This window comes from Heterodontus francisci, chromosome 3 (genome assembly GCF_036365525.1).
Source record: "Heterodontus francisci isolate sHetFra1 chromosome 3, sHetFra1.hap1, whole genome shotgun sequence".
Classification (NCBI taxonomy): Eukaryota; Metazoa; Chordata; class Chondrichthyes; order Heterodontiformes; family Heterodontidae; genus Heterodontus; species Heterodontus francisci.
Window position 1 is genome coordinate 163,928,098 of NC_090373.1, and position 18,111 is coordinate 163,946,208.

General features: G+C 47.2%; 1 long non-coding RNA gene across 2 annotated transcripts in view; it reads left to right on the plus strand.

Moving 5' to 3' along the window:
- The first annotated feature begins 256 nt into the window (after nt 1-256).
- The window catches only part of LOC137363737 (uncharacterized), a 97,052-nt gene continuing 79,197 nt past the window's right edge, over nt 257-18,111 (plus strand). The window contains exon 1 of one of the 2 annotated variants that reach the window (XR_010972822.1): nt 257-303. This is a non-coding gene — a long non-coding RNA (uncharacterized lncRNA). The remainder of the gene's footprint in view (nt 304-18,111) is intronic. The other variant, XR_010972821.1, reaches the window with a different exon arrangement.

The window sequence follows — 18,111 nt, forward strand, 5'->3', positions numbered from 1 at the left end:
CGAGAGTGGAACCAGCAGGCAGTTCAAGACAGCGAAGGCAGAGAGAGACAGAGAGAGTGGAACCAGCAGGCAGTTCAAAACAGCGGCAGCAGAGAGAGAGAGAGAGAGCGAGCGGGACCAGCAGGAACAGCTATCCAGTCAAGGCCACCAGAGCGACCTTGCTCTGAGGAGAGAAAAAAACAGCAAAGTGTGACATCACAGGAAAACAGGTAGGTGATTGGCTGGGTGAGACATCAGAGCTGCAAACAACATGAGAGGGGAGAGAGAGCAACGAGGCACAGGGAGCTAGACGGTGAGTAGCTGGTGGGTATTTTCTTTTTCTGCTGATTATTATATTTTCTCTAACATTTAACTCTATCTACGAGCTGGAAGCTAAAATACCAGTAGTCGGCATGTGGTTACTCGTTTGTTCGTTCTATTTATAACCATTTTATTGTGTTTAGAAACATAGAAACATAGAAAATAGGTGCTGGAGTGGGCTATTCGGCCCTTTGGGCCTGCTCCGCCATTCAAAAAAAGATCATGGCTGATCGTCTTAATTCCTGTTCCCGCTTTCTCCCCATAACCCTTGATCCCTTTGGCATTAAGAAATATATCGATCTCCTTCTTGAATATATTTAATGACTTGGCCTCCACTGCCTTCTGTGGTCGAGAATTCCACAGGTTCACCACCTTCTGAGTGAAGATATTTCTCCTCATTTCGGTTCTAAATGCCATACCCCGTCTCCTGAGACTGTGACCCCTGGTTCCCCAACCATCGGGAACATCCTCCCTGCATCTAGCCTGTCTAGTCCTGTTAGAACTTTATAGGTTTCTATGAGATCCCCTCTCATTCTTCTAAACTCTAGTGAATATAGGCCTAGTCGACCCAATCTCTCCTCATACATCAATCCTGCCATCCCAGGAATCAGTCTAGTAAATCTTCTTTGCACCCCCTCCATGGCAAGAACATTCTTCCTCAGTTAAGGAGACCAAAACTGCACACAGTACTCCAGATGTGGTCTCACCAAGGCCCTGTATAACTGCAGTAAGACATCCTTGCTCCTGTACTCAAATCCTCTTGCAATGAAGGCCAACATACCATTCGCCTTCCTATTTGCTTGCTGCACCTGAATGCTTGGTGTACAAGGTCTCGTTGCACCTACCCCTTTCCCAATTTATTACCATTCAGATAATAATCTGCTTTTCTGTTTTTACAACCAACTTGGATAACCTCACTTTTTTTTTTAATTCATGCATGGGATTTGGGCGTCGCTGGCCAGGTCAGCATGTATTGTCATCCCTTGAGAAGGTGGTGGTGAGCTGCCTTCTTGAACCGCTGCAGTCCATTTGGGGTAGGTACACCCACAGTGCTGTTAGGAAGGGAGTTCCAGGATTTTGACCCAGCGACAGTGAAGGAACGGCAATATAGTTCTAAGTCAGGATGGTGTGTGACTTGGAGGGGAACTTGCAGGTGGTGGTGTTCCCATGCTTTTGCTGCCCTTGTCCTTCTAGTTGGTAGAGGTCGCGGGTTTGGAAGGTGCTGTCTAAGGAGCCTTGGTGCATTGCTGCAGTGCATCTTGTAGATGGTACACACTGCTGCCACTGTGCGTCGGTGGTGGAGGGAGTGAATGTTTGTAGATGGGGTGCCAATCAAGTGAGCTGCTTTGTCCTGGATGGTGTCGAGCTTCTTGAGTGTTGTTGGATTTGCACCCATCCAAGCAAGTGGAGAGTATTCCATCACACTCCTGACTTGTGCCTTGTAGATGGTGGACAGGCTTTGGGGAGTCAGGAGGTGAGTTACTCGCCTCAGGATTCCTAGCCTCTGACCTGCTCTTGTAGCCACGGTATTTATATGGTTACTCCAGTTCAGTTTATGGTCAATGGTAGCCCCTAGGATGTTGATTGTGGGGGATTCAGCGATGGTAATGCCGTTGAATGTCAAGGGGAGATGGTTAGATTCACTCTTGTTGGAGATGGTCATTGCCTGGCACTTGTGTGGCGTGAATGTTACTTGCCACTTATCAGCCCAAGCCTGGATATTGTCCAGGTCTTGCTGCCTTTCTACACGGACTGCTTCAGTATCTGAGGAGTCACAAATGGTGCTGAATATTGTACAATCATCAGCGAACATCCCCACTTCTGACCTTATGATTGAAGGAAGGGTCATTGATGAAGCAGCTGAAGATGGTTGGGCTCAGGACACTACCCTGAGGAACTCCTGCAGTGATGGCCTGGAGCTCAGATGATTGACCTCCAACAACCACAACCATCTTCCTTTGCGCTAGGTATGACTCCAGCCAGCGGGTGGTTTTCCCCCTGATTCCCATTGACCTCAGTTTGGCTAGGGCTCCTTGATGCCATACTTGGTCAAATGCTGCCTTGATGTCAAGGGCAATCACTCTCACCTCACCTCTTGAGTTTGAGTTCAGCTCTTTTGTCCATGTTTGAACCAATGCTGTAATGAGGTCAGGAGCTGAATTGCCGTGGCGGAACCCAAACTGAGCGTCACTGAGCAGATTATTGCTAAGCAAGTGCCACTTGATGGCACTGTTGATGACACCTTCCATCACGTTACTGATGATTGAGAGTAGGCTGATGGGGCGGTAATTGGCTGGGTTGGACTTGTCCTGCTTTTTGTGTACAGGACATATCTGGGCAATTTTCCACATTGCAGGGTAGATGCCAGTGTTGCAGCTGGACTGGAACAGTTTGGCTCGGGGCGTGGCTCTGGAGCACAGGTATTCAGAACTATTGCCGGAATATTGTCAGGGTCCATAGCCTTTGCAGTATCCAGTGCCTTCAGTCATTTCTTGATATCACGCGGAGTGAATCGAATTGGCTGAAGTCTGGCATTTGTGATGCTGGGAACTTCAGGAGGAGGCCGAGATGAATCATCAACTCGGCACTTCTGGCAGAAGACTGTTGCAAATGCTTCAACCTTGTCTTTCGCACTGATGTGCTGGGCTCCCCCATCATTGAGGATGGGGATATTTGTGGAGCCACCTCCTCCAGTTAGTTGTTTAATTGTCCACCACCATTCACGGCTGGATGTGGCAGGACTGCAGAGCTTAGATCTGATCTGTTGGTTATGGGATCGCTTAGATCTGTCTATCGCATGCTGCTTACGCAGTTTGGCATGCAGATAGTCCTGTGTTGTAGCTTCAGGTTGACACCTCATTTTGAGGTATACCTGGTGCTGCTCCTGACATGCCCTCCTGCACTCTTCATTGAACCAGGGTTGGTCTCCTGGCTTGATGGTAATGGTAGAGTGGGGGATATGCCGGGCCATGAGGTTACAGATTGTGGTTGAGTACAATTCCGCTGCTGCTGATGGCCCACAGCGCCTCATGGATGCACAGTTTTGCATTGCTAGATCTGTTCGAAATCTATCCCATTTAGCACGGTGGTAGTGCCACACAACATGATGGAGGGTATCCTCAATGTGAAAGTGGGACTTCATCTCCACAACGACTGTGCGGTGGTCACTCCTACCAACACTGTCATGGACAGATGCATCTGCTGCAGGCAGATTAGTGAGGACGAGATCAAGTATGTTTTCCCCTCTTATTGGTTCCCTCACCACCTACCGCATACCCAGTCTAGCAGATATGTCCTTTAGGACTTCGGCCAGCTCGGTCAGTAGTGGTGCTACCGAGCCACTCTTGGTGATGGACATTGAAGTCCCCCACCCAGAGTACATTCTGTGCCCTCGCCACCCTCAGTGCTTCCTCCAAGTGCTGTTCAACATGGAGGAGTGCTGACTCATCAGCTGAGGGAGGGCAGTAGGTGGTAATCAGCAGGAGGTTTCCTTGTACATGTTTGATCTGATTTTTTTTTTTAGAACATTACAGCGCAGTACAGGCCCTTCGGCCCTCGATGTTGCGCCGACCTGTGAAACCATCTGACCTACACTATTCCATTTCCATCCATGTGTCTATCCAATGTCCACTTAAATGCCCTTAAAGTTGGCGAATCTACTACTGCTGCAGGCAGGGCGTTCCACGCCCTTACTACTCTCTGAGTAAAGAAACTACCTCTCACATCTGTCCTATATCTATCACCCCTCAACTTGAAGCTATGTCCCCTCGTGTTTGCCATCACCATCCGAGGAAAAAGACGCTCACTATCCACCCTATCTAACCCTCTGATTATCTTATATGTCTCTATTAAGTCACCTCTCCTCCTCCTTCTCTCCAACGAAAACAACCTCAAGTCCCTCAGCCTTTCCTCGTAAGACCTTCCCTCCATACCAGGCAACATCCTAGTAAATCTCCTCTGCACCCTTTCCATAGCTTCCACATCCTTCCTATAATGCGGTGACCAGAACTGCACGCAATACTCCAGGTGCGGTCTCACCAGAGTTTTGTACAGCTGCAGCATGACCTCGTGGCTCCGAAACTCGACCCCCCTACTAATAAAAGCTAACACACCATATGCCTTCTTAACAGCCCTATTAACCTGGTTAGCAACCTTCAGGGATTTATGCACCTGGACACCAAGATCTCTCTGTTCATCTACACTACCAAGAATCTTCCCATTAGCCCAGTACTCTGCATTCCTGTTACTCCTTCCAAAGTGAATCACCTCACACTTTTCCGCATTAAACTCCATTTGCCATCTCTCAGCCCAGCTCTGCAGCCTATCTATGTCTCTCTGTACCCTACAACATCCTTCGGCACTATCCACAACTCCACCGACCTTAGTGTCATCTGCAAATTTACTAACCCACCCTTCTACACCCTCTTCCAGGTCATTTATAAAAATGACAAACAGCAGTGGCCCCAAAACAGATCCTTGCGGTACACCACTAGTAACTAAACTCCAGGATGAACATTTGCCATCAACCACCACCCTCTGTCTTCTTTCAGCTAGCCAATTTCTCATCCAAAGCTCTAAATCGCCTTCAACCCCATACTTCCATATTTTCTGCAATAGCCTACCGTGGGGAACCTTATCAAACGCCTTACTGAAATCCATATACACCACATCCACTGCTTTACCCTCATCCACCTGTTTGGTCACCTTCTCGAAAAACTCAATAAGGTTTGTGAGGCACGACCTACCCGTCACAAAACCGTGCTGACTATCTCTAATGTACTTATTCTTTTCAAGATGATTATAAATCCTGTCTCTTATAACCTTTTCCAACATTTTACCCACAACCGAAGTAAGGCTCACAGGTCTATAATTACCAGGGCTGTCTCTACTCCCCTTCTTGAACAAGGGGACAACATTTGCAATCCTCCAGTCTTCCGGCACTATTCCTGTCGACAATGACGACATAAAGATCAAGGACAAAGGCTCTGCAATCTCCTCCCTAGCTTCCCAGAGAATCCTAGGATAAATCCCATCTGGCCCAGGGGACTTATCTATTTTCACACTTTCCAAAATTGCTAACACCTCCTCCTTGTGAACCTCAATCCCATCTAGCCTCGTAGACTGAATCTCAGTATTCTCAACAACATTTTCTTTCTCTACTGTAAATACTGACGCAAAATATTCATTTAACACTTCCCCTATCTCCTCTGATTCCACACACAACTTCCCACTACTATCCTTGATTGGCCCTAATCTAACTCTAGTCATTCTTTTATTCCTGATATACCTATAGAAAGCCTTAGGGTTTTCCCTGATCCGATCCACCAATGACTTCTCGTGTCCTCTCCTTGCTCTTCTTAGCTCTCCCTTTAGATCCTTCCTGGCTAGCTTGTAGCTCTCAAGCGCCCTAACTGAGCCTTCACGTTTCATCCTAACATAAGCCTTCTTCTTCCTCTTGACAAGCGCTTCAACTTCTTTAGTAAACCACGGCTCCCTCGCACGACAACTTCCTCCCTGCCTCACAGGTACATACTTATCAAGGACATGCAGTAGCTGCTCCTTGAATAAGCTCCACATTTCGATTGTTCCCATCCCCTGCAGTTTCCTTCCCCATCCTACGCATCCTAAATCTTGCCTAATCGCATCATAATTTCCTTTCCCCCAGTTATAATTCTTGCCCTGCGGTATATACCTGTCCCTGCCCATCGCTAAGGTAAACCTAACCGAATTGTGATCACTATCACCAAAGTGCTCACCTACATCTAAATCTAACACCTGGCCGGGTTCATTTCCCAGTACCAAATCCAATGTGGCATCGCCCCTGGTTGGCCTGTCTACATACTGTGTCAGAAAACCCTCCTGCACACACTGGACAAAAACTGACCCATCTAAAGTACTCGAACTATAGTATTTCCAGTCGATATTTGGAAAGTTAAAGTCCCCCATAACAACTACCCTGTTACTCTCACCCCTGTCGAGAATCATCTTCGCTATCCTTTCCTCTACATCTCTGGAACTATTCGGAGGTCTATAAAAGACTCCCAACAGGGTAACCTCACCTCTCCTGTTTCTAACCTCAGCCCATACTACCTCAGTAGACGAGTCCTCAAACGTCCTTTCTGTCGCTGTAATACTCTCCTTGATTAACAATGCCACACCCCCCCCTCTTTTACCATCTTCTCTGTTCTTACTGAAACATCTAATTCCCGGAATCTGCAACATCCATTCCTGCCCCTGCTCTACCCATGTCTCCGAAATGGCCACTACATCGAGATCCCAGGTACCAACCCATGCTGCAACCTCACCCACCTTATTCCGGATGCTCCTGGCGTTGAAATAGACACACTTTAAACCAGGTTCTTGCTTGCCAGTGCCCTCTTGCGTCGTTGTAACCATATCCCTGACCTCACTACTCTCAACATCCTGTACACTGGTGCCATGAGACTTCATGGGGTCTGGAGTCGATGTTGAGGACTTCCAGGGCAACTGGTGGGTCTGTACTGCCGGTGGGACAGGATATACCTGGGGATGGTGATGGCAGCATCTGGGACATTGCCTGTCAGGTATGATTCTGTGAGTATGACTATGTCAGGCTGTTGCTTGACTAGTCTGTGGGACAGCTCTCCCAACTTTGGCACAAGGCCCCAGATGTTAGTAAAGAGGATTTTGCAGGGTCGACAGGGCTGGGTTTGCCGTTGTCGTTTCCGGTGCCTCGGTTGATACCAGGTGGTCAGTCCTGTTTCATTCCTTTTTATTGACTTCGTAGCGGTTAGTGGCTTGCTAGGCCATTCAGAGGGCATGTAAGAGTTAACCACATTGCTGTGGGCCTGGAGTCACATATAGGCCAGACCAGGTAAGGACAGCAGATTTCCTTCCCTAAAGGACAATAGTGAACCAGATGGGTTTTTACAACAATCAACAATGGTTTCATGGACATCATTAGATGAGCTTTTTAATTCCAGATTTATTAATTGAATTCAAATTCCACCTTCTGCTATGGTGGCATTTGAACCCATTTCCATAGAGCAATACCTTGGATCTCTGGATAACTAGTCCAGCGACAATACCACTACGCCACTGCCTCCCCTATCCACCTTTACTGCATCTGCCATGCATTTGCCCACTCATCCAACTTGTCCAAATCACATTGGAGCCTCTTTGCATCCTCCTCACAGCTCACAGTCCCCCCCAGCTTGTCGTCTGCAAACTTGGAAATGTTACATTTGGTTCCCTCACCCAAGTCATTAATATATATTGTGAATAGCTGGGGCCCAAGCACTGATCACTGCGGTACCCCACTATTCACTGCCTGCAACCCAGAAAAAGACCCGTTTATTCCTACTCTCTGTTGCCTATCTGTCAACCAATTCTCAATCCATGCCAGTATATTATCCCCAATCCCATGTTCTTTAATCTTGCACACTAACCTCTTAAGTGAGACCTTATCAAAAGCCTTCTGAAAATCCAAATACACCACATCCACTGCTTCTCCCTTATCTATTCTACTAGTTACATCCTCAAAAAACTCCTGTGGTATTGTTAAGCCCGATTTCCCTTTCGTAAACCCATGCTGACTTTGCCCAATCCCGTTTATGTTCTCCAGATAGAAATATAGAAAATAGGAGCAGGAGTAGGCCATTCGGCCCTTCAAGCCTGCTCTGCCATTCATTATGATCATGGCTGATCATCCAACTCAGTAACCTGTTCCCGCTTTCCCCCCATATCCTTTGATCCTTTTCACCCCAAGAGCTGTATCTAACTCCTTCTTGAAATCATACAATGTTTTGGCCTCAACTGCTTTCTGTGGTAGTGAATTCCGCGGGCTCACCACTTTCTGGGTGAAGAAATTTCTTCTCATCTCAGTCCTGAAAGGTTTACCCCATACCCTTAGACTATGACCCCTGGTCTGGACTCCCCCACCATCGGGAACATCCTTCCTGCATCTACCCTATCAAGTTCTGTTAGAATTTTATAGGTTTCTATGAGATCCTCCTCACTCTTCTGAACTCCAGCAAATATAATCCTAACCGACTCAATCTCTCCTCATACATCAGTCCCGCCATCCTAGTAATCAGTCTGGTAAACCTCCACTGCACTCCCTCTATAGCAAGAACATCCTTCCTCAGATAAGGAGACCAAAACTGCACACAATATTCCAGGTATGGCCTCACCAAGGCCCTGTATAATTGCAGCAAGACATTCCTGCTCCTGTACTCGAATCCTCTCGCTATGAAGGCCAACATACCATTTGCCTTTTTTACCGCCTGTTGCACCTGCATGCTGACCTTCAGCAACTTGTGTACGAGAACACCCAGGTCTCGTTGCATATTCCCCTCTCTCAGTTTATAGCCATTCAGATAATAATCTGCCTTCCTGTTTTTGCTACCAAAGTGGATAACCTCACATTTATCCACATTATACTGCATCTGCCATGCATTTGTCCACTCACTCAACTTGTCCAAATCACCCTGAAGCCTCTCTGCATCCTCCTCACAACTCACCCTCCCACCCAGTTTTGTATCATCTGCAAATTTGGAGATATTACATTTAGTTCCTTCATCTAAATCATTAATGTATATTGTGAATAGCTGGGGTCCTAGCACCGATCCCTGCCGTACCCCACTAGTCACTGCCTGCCATTCGGAAAAAAGACCCGTTTATTCATACTCTTTGTTTCCTGTCTGTCAACTAATTTTCTATCCATTGCAATACACTACCCCCAATCCCATGCGCTTTAACTTTACACGCTAATCTCTTATGTGGGACTTTGTCAAAAACCTTTTGAAAGTCCAAATAAACCACATACACTGGCTGTCCCTCACCGACTCTATTAGTTACATCCTCGAAGAATTCTAGTAGATTTGTCAAGCATGATTTCCCTTTCGTAAATCCATGCTGACTCTGTCCGATTCTACCACTGTTCTCCAAGTGCTCTGCTATAAAATCTTTGATAATGGACTGTAGAATTTTCCCCACTACCGACGTCAGGCTGACTGGTCCATAATTCCCTGTTTTCTCTCTACCTCCCTTTGTAAATAGTGGGATTACATTAGCTACCCTCCAATCTGTAGGAACTGTTCCAGAGTCTATAGAATCTTGGAAGATGACCACCAATGCATCCACTATTTCTAGGGCCAATTCCTTAAGTACTCTGGGATGTAGATTATCAGGCCCTGGGGATTTATCGGCCTTCAATCACATCAATTTCCCCAACACCATTTCTCTACTAATACTGATTTCCTTCAGTTCCTCTCTCTCACTAAGCCCTGTGTTCCCCAACATTTCTGGTAAGATATTTGTGTCCTCCTTTGTGAAGACAGAACCAAAGTATGCATTTAGTTGGTCAGCCATTTCTTTGTTCCCCATAATAAATTCCCCTGTTTCTGACTGTAAGGGACCTACATTTGTCTTCACCAATCTTTTTCTCTTCACATACCTATAGAAATTTTTACAGTCAGTTTTTATGTTCCCGTCAAGCTTACTCTCGTACTCTATTTTCCCCTTCTTAATCAATCCCTTGGTCCTCCTCTGCTGAATTCTAAACTGCTCCCAATCCTCAGGTCTGTTGTTTTTTCTGGCAAATTTGTATTCCTCTTCCTTGGATCTAATGCTATCTCTAATTTCCCTTGTAAGCCCTGGTTTGGCTACCTTTCCTGTTTTCCTTTTGCACCAGACAGGAATAAACAATTGTTGCAGTTCTTCCATGCGCTCTTTGAATGTTTGCAATTGCCTATCCACCGTCATCCCTTTAAGTAACGTTTCCCAATCCATCTTAGCCAACTCGCGCCTCATACCTTTGTAGTTTCCTTTGTTAAGATTCAGGACCCTAGTCTCAGGATCAATTACGTCACTCTCCATCTTGATGACGAATTCTATCATATTATGGCCGCTGATCCCCAAGGGGTCTCGCACAACTAGATTGTCAATTATTCCTCTCTCATTACACAATACCCAGTCTAGGATGGCCTGTTCTCTTGTTGGTTCCTCAACGTATTGGTCCAGAAAACCATCCCGTATGCACTCCATGAATTCCTCCTCTACGGTATTGTGACTAATTTGATTTGCCCAATCTATATGCAGATTAAATTCACCCATGATGTGGGTGGCGCAGTGGTTAGCACTGCAGCTTCACAGCTTCAGTGATTTGGGTTCAGTTCTGGGTACTGCCTGTGTGGAGTTTGCAAGTTTTCCCTGTGATTGTGTGGGTTTCTGCCGGGTGCTCCGGGTTCCTCCCACAGCCAAAGACTTGCAGGTTGATGGGTAAATTGACCATTATAAATTGCCCTAGTGTAGGTAGGTGGTAGGGAATATGGGGTTAATGTGGGTTAGTATAAATGGGTGGTTGTTGGTTGGCACAGACTTGGTGGGCCTGTTTCAGTGCTGTATCTCTAAATGTAAATTTTAAAAAAATGATTACAGATGTTCCTTTATCGCATGCATCTCTAATTTCCTGTTTAATGCCATTCCCAACATCACCACTACATGTCTATATACAACCCCCACTAACATTTTTTGCCCCTTAGTGTTTCTCAGCTTTACCCATACAGATTCCACATCGTCTGAGCTAGTATCCTTCCTCACTATTGTGTTAATTTCCTCTTTAACCAGCAATGCAACTCCACCGCCTTTTACTTTTTATCTGTCCTTCTTAAATACTGAATAGCCCTGGATGTTCATTTTCCATCCCTGGTCAACCTGCAGCCATGTCTCCGTAATCCCGACTATACCATACCTGTTTACATCTGTTTGCGCGATTAATTCATCCACTTCATTGCAAATGCTCCGCACGTTAGGGCACAAAGCCTTAAGGCTTGTCTTTTTAACATTACTTGTCCCCTTCCCACTACTTTTCACTGTGGCCCTGTTTTATTCTGCCCTTGATTTCTCTGCCTATCACTTTTCTTACTCCCCTTACTGTCTTTTGTTCTTGTCTTTGATCCCCCCTCCTCTGACTCCTTGCAAAGGTTCCCATCCCCCTGCCATTTTAGTTTAAACCCTCCCCAACCACTCTAGCAAATACTCCCCCTAGGACATCAGTCCCGGTGCTGCCCAGGTGTAACCCGTCCAGTTTGTACTGGTCCCACCTCCCCCAGAACCAGTCCCAATGACCCAGGAATCTAAAACCCTCCCCCTCACACCATCTCTTCAGCCACGTATTCATCCGATATATCCTGCTATTTCTACTCTGACTAGAACGTGGCACTGGTAGTAATCCTGAGATCACTACCTTTGAGGTCCCACTTTTCAACTTACTTCCTAACTCCCTGTATTCTTCTTTTAGGACCTCATCCGTTTTTTTACCTATGTTGTTTGTACCAATGTGTACTACGGCCACTGGCTGTTCACCCTCCCCATTCAGAATGTCCTGTAACAGCTCTGAGACATCCTTGACCCTTGCGCCAGGGAGGCAACATACCATCCTGGAGTCTCTTTTGCGGCCACAGAAACGCCTATCTATTCCCCTTACAGTTGAATCCTCTATAACTATTGCATTCCTACACTTTTTACTCCTCCCATGTGCAGCAGAGCCAACCATGGTGCAACAAATTGGGCTGTTGCTGCTTTCCCCTGAGAGGCCATTCCCCCCAACAGTATCCAAAGCAGTATATCTGTTTTGTAGGGGAATAGCCACAGGAGATTCCTGAACTGCCTGCCTAGTCCTTTTGCTCTGCCTGGTGGTCACCCATTCCTTCCTGTCTGTAGAGTTTGAACCTGCGGTGTGACCACCTCTCTATACGTGCTATCCACGATACTCTCTGCCTCGCGGATGCTCCACAGTGTCCCCAGCCACCGCTCCAGCTCTGAAACCCGGGCTTCCAGGATCTGCAGCTGGAGACACTTCCTGCACACATGCTGGTCCCGGGCACTGGAATTGTTCCCGGCTTCCCACATGGAGCACGAGGAGCACACCTTGGCTTTGAGCTCACCTGTCAGGACTTAACCCTTTAAATTAAACCTTTTGGAGGATGCTTAATATCAAATAATATCAATTACTCTAGGGCCCTTTTTCCCTGGTCCTCATTACTACAGAACTCCCTAAAAAACACTACATACCAGAAAAGAAAATAAACTGGAGACCTTTCTTACCTTAGTTACGAAACCAGCTATTTAAAGCTATTCCCGAACAGCAGTTACTCACCAACCAATCACCTTGCAGCTTTCCTGTGATGTCACTGTTGACTTTTTTAAAAGATCCACATGCCTGGACAGCTCTCACACAGGTCCGACTCATCTCCGCTCCTTGTGCCTGTCCCACTCAGCATCACTCTTTAATGCCATCACGCTGCACTTTTAAACTGTGCTGGTCCCACTCAGTATCACTCTTTCCCACTGCACTTTTAAACTGTGCTGGTCCCACTCAGCATCACTTCTTCCCGCTGCACCTTTAAACTGTGCTGGTCCCACTCAGCATCACTCCTTCCCGCTGCACCTTTAAACTGTGCTGGTCCCACTCAGTATCACTCTTTCCCACTGCACTTTTAAACTGTGCCGCTCCCACTCAGTATCACTCCTTCCCACTGCACTTTTAAACTGTGCTGGTCCCACTCAGTATCACTCTTTCCCACTGCACTTTTAAACTGTGCCGCTCCCACTCAGTATCACTCCTTCCCGCTGCACCTTTAAACTGTGCTGGTCCCACTCAGTATCACTCCTTCCCACTACACTTTTAAACTGTGCCGCTCCCACTCAGTATCACTCCTTCCCGCTGCACCTTTAAACTGTGCTGGTCCCACTCAGTATCACTCTTTCCAACTGCACTTTTAAACTGTGCCGCTCCCACTCAGTATCACTTCTTCCCGCTGCACCTTTAAACTGTGCTGCTCCCACTCAGCATCACTCCTTCCCGCTGCACCTTTAAACTGTGCTGGTCCCGCTCAGCATCACTCCTTCCCGCTGCACCTTTAAACTGTGCTGGTCCCACTCAGTATCACTCCTTCCCACTATACTTTTAAACTGTGCTGGTCCCACTCAATATCACTCCTTCCCACTACACTTTTAAATTGTGCTGGTCCCACTCAATATCACTCCTTCCCACTGCACTTTTAAACTGTGCTGGTCCCACTCAATATCACTCCTTCCCGCTGCACTTTTAAACTGTGCTGGTCCCACTCAATATCACTCCTTCCCACTGCACTTTTAAACTGTGCTGGTCCCACTCAGTATCACTCCTTCCCACTACACTTTTAAACTGTGCTGGTCCCACTCAATATCACTCCTTCTCGCTGCACTTGTAAACTGTGCTGGTCCCACTCAATATCACTCCTTCCCACTGCACTTTTAAACTGTGCTGGTCCCACTGAGTATCACACCTTCCCACTGCACTTTTAAACTGTGCTGGTCCCACTCAATATCACTCCTTCCCACTGCACTTTTAAACTGTGCTTGTCCCACTCAATATCACTCCTTCCCACTGCACTTTTAAACTGTGCTGGTCCCACTCAATATCACTCCTTCCCACTGCACTTTTAAACTGTGCTGGTCCCACTCAGTATCACTCCTTCCCACTACACTTTTAAACTGTGCTGGTCCCACTCAGTATCACACCTTCCCACTGCACTTTTAAACTAAGCCGCTCCCAGTCAGTATCACTCCGTCCCGCTGCACATTTAAACTGTGCTGGTCCCACTCAATATCACTCCTTCCCACTGCACTTTTAAACTATGCCGCTCCCAAGCAGTATCACTCCTTCCCACTGCACTTTTAAACTCTGCTGGTCCCACTCAGTATCGCTCCTTCCCACTGCACTTTTAAACTATGCCGCTCCCACTCAGTATCACTCCTTCCCACTGCACTTTTAAACTCTGCTGGTCCCACTCAGTATCGCTCCTTCCCACTGCACTTTTAAACTATGCCGCTCCCACTCGGTATCACTCCTTCCCACTGCACTTTTAAACTATGCCGCTCCCACTCAGTATCGCTCCTTCCCACTGCACTTTTAAACTATGCCGCTCCCAGTCAGTATCGCTCCTTCCCACTGCACTTTTAAACTTTGCTGGTCCCACTCAGTATCAGTCCTTCCCACTACACTTTTAAACTCTGCTGGTCCCACTCAGTATCACTCCTTCCCACCGCACTTTTAAACTATGCCTGTCCCACTCAGTATCACTCCTTCCCACTACACTTTTAAACTCTGCTGGTCCCACTCAGTATCACTCCTTCCCACTGCACTTTTAAACTATGCTGGTCCCACTCAGTATCACTCCTTCCCACTACACTTTTAAACTGTGCTGGTCCCACTCAGTATCACACCTTCCCACTGCACTTTTAAACTAAGCCGCTCCCAGTCAGTATCACTCCGTCCCGCTGCACATTTAAACTGTGCTGGTCCCACTCAATATCACTCCTTCCCACTGCACTTTTAAACTATGCCGCTCCCAAGCAGTATCACTCCTTCCCACTGCACTTTTAAACTCTGCTGGTCCCACTCAGTATCGCTCCTTCCCACTGCACTTTTAAACTATGCCGCTCCCACTCAGTATCACTCCTTCCCACTGCACTTTTAAACTCTGCTGGTCCCACTCAGTATCGCTCCTTCCCACTGCACTTTTAAACTATGCCGCTCCCACTCGGTATCACTCCTTCCCACTGCACTTTTAAACTATGCCGCTCCCACTCAGTATCGCTCCTTCCCACTGCACTTTTAAACTATGCCGCTCCCAGTCAGTATCGCTCCTTCCCACTGCACTTTTAAACTTTGCTGGTCCCACTCAGTATCAGTCCTTCCCACTACACTTTTAAACTCTGCTGGTCCCACTCAGTATCACTCCTTCCCACCGCACTTTTAAACTATGCCTGTCCCACTCAGTATCACTCCTTCCCACTACACTTTTAAACTCTGCTGGTCCCACTCAGTATCACTCCTTCCCACTGCACTTTTAAACTATGCTGGTCCCACTCAGTATCACTCCTTCCCACTCCACTTTTAAACTCTGTTGGTCCCACTCAGTATCACTCCTTCCAGCTGCACTTTTAAACTGTGCTGGTCCCACTCGGTATCACTCCTTCCCACTGTACTTTTAAACTATGCCGCTCCCACTCAGTATCACTCCTTCCCGCTGCACTTTTAAACTGTGCTGGTCCCACTCAGTATCACTCCTTCCCGCTGCACTTTTAAACTGTGCTGGTCCCACTCAATATCACTCCTTCCCACTGCACTTTGAAACTGTGATGGTCCCACTCAGTATCACTCCTTCCCACTGCACTTTTAAACTGTGCTGGTCCCACTCAGTATCACTCCTTCCCGCTGCACTTTTAAACTGTGCTGGTCCCACTCAGTATCACTCCTTCCCACTGCACTTTTAAACTGTGCTGGTCCCACTCAGTATCACTCCTTCCCACTGCACTTTTAAACTGTGCTGGTCCCACTCAATATCACTCCTTCCCACTACACTTTTAAACTGTGCTGGTCCCACTCAATATCACTCCTTCCCACTGCACTTTTAAACTGTGCTGGTCCCTCTCAATATCACTCCTTCCCACTGCACTTTTAAACTGTGCTGGTCCCACTCAATATCACTCCTTCCCACTGCATTTTTAAACTGTGATGGTCCCACTCAATATCACTCCTTCCCGCTGCACTTTTAAACTATGCCGGTCCCACTCAGTATCACTGCTTCCCACTACACTTTTAAACTCTGCTGGTCCCACTCAGTATCACTCCTTCCCACTACACTTTTAAACTCTGCTGGTCCCACTCAGTATCACTCCTTCCCACTGCAGTTTTCAACTATGCCTGTCCCACTCAGTATCACTCCTTCCCACTACACTTTTAAACTCTGCTGGTCCCACTCAGTATCGCTCCTTCCCGCTGCACTTTTAAACTATGCCGCTTCCACTCAGTATCACTCCTTCCCACTGCACTTTTAAACTCTGCTGGTCCCACTCAGTATCGCTCCTTCCCGCTGCACTTTTAAACTATGTCGCTCCCACTCGGTATCACTCCTTCCAACTGCACTTTTAAATTATGCCGCTCCAACTCAGTATCGCTCCTTCCCGCTGCACTTTTAAACTCTGCTGGTCCCACTCAGTATCGCTCCTTCCCACTGCACTTTTAAACTATGCCGCTCCCACTCGGTATCACTCCTTCCCACTGCACTTTTAAACTGTGCTGGTCCCACTCAGTATCACTCCTTCCCTCTACACTTTTAAACTCTGCTGGTCCCACTCTGTATCACTCCTTCCCACTGCACTTTTAAACTATGCCTGTCCCACTCAGTATCACTCCTTCCCACTACACTTTGAAACTCTGCTGGTCCCACTCAGTATCACTCCTTCCCACTGCACTTTTAAACTATGCTGGTCCCACTCAGTATCACTCCTTCCCACTACACTTTGAAACTCTGCTGGTCCCACTCAGTATCACTCCTTCCCACTGCACTTTTAAACTGTGCTGGTCCCACTCAGTATCACTCCTTCCCTCTACACTTTTAAACTCTGCTGGTCCCACTCTGTATCACTCCTTCCCACTGCACTTTTAAACTATGCCTGTCCCACTCAGTATCACTCCTTCCCACTACACTTTGAAACTCTGCTGGTCCCACTCAGTATCACTCCTTCCCACTGCACTTTTAAACTATGCTGGTCCCACTCAGTATCACTCCTTCCCACTCCACTTTTAAACTCTGCTGGTCCCACTCAGTATCACTCCTTCCCGCTGCACATTTAAACTGTGCTGGTCCCACTCGGCATCACTCCTTCCCACTGTACTTTTAAACTATGCCGCTCCCACTCAGTATCACTCCTTCCCGCTGCACTTTTAAACTGTGCTGGTCCCAATCAGTATCACTCCTTCCCACTGCACTTTTAAACTATGCTGGTCCCACTCAGTATCACTCCTTCCTACTGCACTTTTAAACTGTGCTGGTCCCACTCAATATCACTCCTTCCCACTACACTTTTAAACTGTGCTGGTCCCACTCAATATCACTCCTTCCCACTGCACTTTTAAACTGTGCTGGTCCCACTCAATATCACTCCTTCCCACTGCACTTTTAAACTGTGCTGGTCCCACTCAATATCACTACTTCCCACTGCACTTTTAAACTGTGCTGGTCCCACTCAATATCACTCCTTCCCACTGCACTTTTAAACTGTGCTGGTCCCACTCAATATCACTACTTCCCACTGCACTTTTAAACTGTGCTGGTCCCACTCAATATCACTACTTCCCACTGCACTTTTAAACTGTGCTGGTCCCACTCAATATCACTACTTCCCACTGCACTTTTAAACTGTGCTGGTCCCACTCAATATCACTACTTCCCACTGCACTTTTAAACTGTGCCGCTCCCACTCAATATCGCTCCTTCCCTCTGCACTTTTAAACTCTGCTTGTCCCTCTCAGTATCACTCCTTCCCACTGCACTTTTAAACTACGCCTGTCCCACTCAGTATCACTCCTTCCCACTACACTTTTAAACTATGCCGCTCCCACTCAGAATCACTCCTTCCCACTGCACTTTTAAACTACGCCTGTCCCACTCAGTATCACTCCTTCCCACTACACTTTTAAACTATGCCGCTCCCACTCAGAATCACTCCTTCCCACTGCACTTTTAAACTATGCCGGTCCACTCAGTATCACTCCTTCCCGCTGCACTTTTAAACTCTGCTGGTCCCACTCAGTATCGCTCCTTCCCACTGCACTTTTAAACTCTGCTGGTCCCACTCAGTATCACTCCTTCCCACTGCACTTTTAAACTATGCCGCTCCCACTCGGTATCACTCCTTCCCACTGCACTTTTAAACTATGCCGCTCCCAGTCAGTATCGCTCCTTCCCACTGCACTTTTAAACTTTGCTGGTCCCACTC